We start from the raw sequence: 4,243 nt of genomic DNA, 5'->3' as shown, positions 1-4,243 counted from the left end.
CTCAGAACCTATGAGTGGAGATCCGGGATTGATGTTTTCTGAAGCGTTTCATGTGATGGTAGTGCCACAGGGTTTGCGAACCACTGTAGCTAGCCAGCAGTTGCCTGAAATTATTATAGTCATCATTAAAGACTTATTTTCATTGACATATCCTGAAACAAACAAGTCCAGTGCTGGGCTCACCTATTGTCTTGGAACAACTTCTGATTTGTCCATGGAACAAAACCTGATTTGATCTGGATTCTGGTGGGGTTTAATTGAAAAGCGTGAGGAATCATCCCAAGGATAGAGAAAGTCTTTAATTCTAGCACTAGAGAACTTAACCACCCACCTTGCCCAGGAACAAAGCACAGCTTGCAAGTGTCCGTACTTTTGGATTCTTGTGACAATAACCCCGTTAGAACATTTACATCATCTTTTGAAAGGTTGCCTGTGCATTTTCTTGGTCAATTATAATCTTAGCCAAAGGCTGAGAAGTGAGACCTGTCTTTCCTGTCACCACATATTAGTTTTTACCTGTTCTTCTGGTGACTAGAAATGACTCACAGTAGTCTATATGAGTACTTAATAAATCACAACTCTGAGAATAATTTTCTGTTTTCCAACGAGCATTTATTGGGTAATTAGTGCTGCCTTAAAACAAAATGAAATGTCACTTCTATGCCAGATCAGTGTTGAATCATTTCCAATTAGGCTTTGGAATATAATAGTTGACTCTTACCCATTTGACCTATGCTCAAATATTCATGAATAGTTTCAAACTTTCTATATTACCTTGCTTTCCTGTTCATGTCTATTATGATGTTTAAAATAAATTAGGTATGGTAGAATATTAATAACAAATAAGATGTAGCAACTATAGTAATATACTATAATAAAAGGAGGTCCAGTGACAGGCCCAAACTGGGATCCAGCTCAAGGGGAGGCCCCAAGCCCTAACACTATTACTAAGGCTATGGTGTGCTCACAAAAAGGGACTTAGTATGACTGCCCTCCGAAAGACCCAACAAGCAGCTGAGTCAGATGCAAATGTTTACATCCAACCAATGAACAGAAGCTGTGGACTACTGTGGTTGAATTAGGGGAAAGCTGGAAAAAGCTGAGAGGGGGGGCAACCCTGTAGGAGGACCAGCAGTATCAATTAATGTGGACCCCCAAGATCTCTCAGACACTGGGCCACCAGCCAAGTGGCATACACCAGCTGATATGAGGACCCCTAACACATAGACAGCAAAGGATTACCAGGTCTGGACTCAGTTAGTGAAGATGCACCGAACCCTCAAGAGACTGGAGGCTCCAGTGACTGGGGAGGTCTGCTGGAGTCAGATGGAAACATCCTGGTGGATGGGGTGGGCAGGTATGGGATGTGGAAGAGTCAGAGGGTGGACTGGGAAGGGGATAAAATCTGGAGTATAAAAATAGATTAAATAAAATTAAAAATATATATAACAAAAAAGTTATGCATAAGTGATATGCCTGCCTTCAGAACAAGCTCTAAAACACAGCCACTCTGGATTTGATAGTTGCCAGGCAGGCAGTGCATACACTGCTCAAAAGGGTGACTCAGTTCTTGATGATCTCATAATTTCCAGGTAGGATAGGATTGGACTGCATGTCACTTTACCATACTAGAGATCGATCGCAGCTTAAAACATACACATTATGTACTGCTGGATTTTCCCAAGCAATAGTTTTGAATTAAAGTTGACTGCTGGAAATTGAAACCAAAGAAAATGAAACTGCAGATGAGGTTCATGACTCATTACTTTAGGATTTTTTTTAAAATTTTTCTTATCACGAATATTTTATGATTGTGATATCAAAAATTTTCGGAATGAAGAAGAGTTTAGATTTTCTTCTGAAGTTTTCAGCGTAACATAATTTCTCAAGATGCAAAAATACGTGCATCGTGATTAATAGCCGGAGTCTACAAACTGCAGTCCGTGTCAGAGATTGATAACAATTCAAAGACCCAGGTCTTGTTCTACTTCAAGAAACCTGGTGTTCTGCACTAACTCTGTAGGCAGCCACAGAGAAAGAGGGCAAAGTAATTAACTGCTGTAGTTGTCAGCAATGCCCAAAAGGTGGCTCCCTTGATCACATTGGTGAAACTGAACCGACTTCATTTACACAAGGTATTTCCAGAGTCTTTGTGGAAATAAAGGCAGTTAACTGGCTGAGCCGTTAAAATTCCCTTTCTTCTCGAATGTCTTTGAACTTGTGACTCCTAACAAGTTCCCTAGATGAACTTTCCCTCTCATTCCTGAATTTTAAAACTTGTTTTAACTTTTTTGTTGTTTTTCTTTTTAAGTACAAATCCCTGCCTTTCTTAGGAAGAACCCAGGGGTGTCCACACAAAATGAGCAAAATGCCCCAAGAATCCATACATCATATTGCCCTTGACTCCCCCAACAGGGTGAGGAAATGATGCACTCTGCTCTGGTTTGGGCTAACTGGGATGGCATCCTTTGATGGTCATATTGAGAATGATGTGAAGAACTAAAGGGCTCCTCCCTCTTCAGCCTGGTGTTAATACATCTGCTCAACTGCTATGGTTCTGAGCTCACCACTGGCTCAGTTCCTGTTTAATAGGAAATAACATGCTATGAGGGGGTGCACAGTGTCTTCCATTGCACCAGTCAATTATTACTGCTTCTCCATCAACATAAGGCAATATAATACTTTTGCACTAGACTGGTGCTATTTAAGTTATTTTCTACTGAAGTAATTACATCTGATCCATGGAGGAAGTGTTTTTGCTAGGGACAATTAGACAAGCATTACTACCTTACCTCAATGCCCCAGTCCAGAGCAGTAACCTGTATAGACCAGTGCTTCTAGGTAATGTCCAAATACCCAGTTTAACTTGTAATTGTTCCCAGTGCTCGCCATTTCCAAATAATGCCTGCAGAGTATAATTCACAAAGCAAGTAAACATCTACTAGATCCCTACTTTACGTGGGATGACACCAGAACTGAGAGGGTGGAAAGGATGTCATTTAGAGTTGGATCCGGTAAAAATCAACCCATTTCGCCTGGAACTGAGGATTCAGTTGCTCTCTTTTCAGCCCACTCTTTAGCTCAGCAGAATGCCTCAGTCCTGTCATCTACTAAAGAAGTAATTTCTTAATTATATGGATAATGTCTTTGGAGAGGATATCCAAGGTCATAAACAGAGCCCCCCAGACAGGTGTGTAACCCAGAATGAGGGAGAAAGCCATTTGTGGAGCATTCTGTTGGTTAGGTTTTATTTGGAGTAAATTTACAGAGATATGTATAGGATTTTACAATGGCATTGCTTGTCTCTATTAGTACCAGGCTCTTACTACAGCTCACCTCCAGGGGGTCGCCTGGCTTCAGAACACACTCAATTGCTACCTTAAGCCCTTAGCTAGTGATTTCCAGGAGTTTGTAGGAGAGCTGGTTTTTGTTTTTTTGTTTGTTTGCTTGTTTTTGTTTGTTTGTTTGGTTGGGTTTTTGTTGGTTTGTTTTGCTTTGTTTTGTTTTGTTTTTTGGCATGGGAGCTGTGATAACTCTGATAAGTCTATCTTTTAGAGTTCCTCAACAGGATACTTTGGTAGCTGGAGTGAGGTACTGAAGTCACACTCTCCCCTGGCCTATCAGCGCTTGGAGCTTCCTGCTCTCTTTCCAGCCCCACGTGTGTTCTGACTAATTTGTTAATTTGTTTACTTGTTTATTTACAGAATCTAGAACTTACCATATAACACAAGGAGTTATGTTCTTCATGCTGCCTGGGAACTCACCATGTCACCCAGGCTTCTGAGTTGGGATTCTGTTTGACACTGTACTCTGCTAACATTTTAACTGCACGGTGTAAGAGAGATTCGGTTATAACACCCCATACATCCATAAGTGTGGTTTCATCATGCTTACCCATCCATTATTCTTCATTGCTCCCATTCTCTCCTTTCTCCTCATTCCAAATGGTCTCTATTTGTAGTTTCCCTGCTCTCCTCCAGTCCATGGTGCGCTGTACTTCCATCCATTTCTTCCTGCAGATGACATGATTTCATACATACGTACGAATGTACATACATACATACATACATGTTTCTATATAGATACATGTGAAATGACATACATGATTATATGTGTATGAAACAACACACACATATGTTACTTTGCTCGCTATTTTTTGTATAATTTTATAGGATTGTATTAGCTGCCTGGAACAACTATGAATCTTTTTAATCCTTTCATTATTACAGGGAGAAAAAAACAA

Source organism: Rattus norvegicus, chromosome 3 (assembly GCF_036323735.1).
Source record: "Rattus norvegicus strain BN/NHsdMcwi chromosome 3, GRCr8, whole genome shotgun sequence".
Lineage (NCBI taxonomy): Eukaryota > Metazoa > Chordata > Mammalia > Rodentia > Muridae > Rattus > Rattus norvegicus.
The sequence above is the reverse complement of the archived record's forward strand: the minus strand, read 5'-3'. Positions refer to the sequence as shown.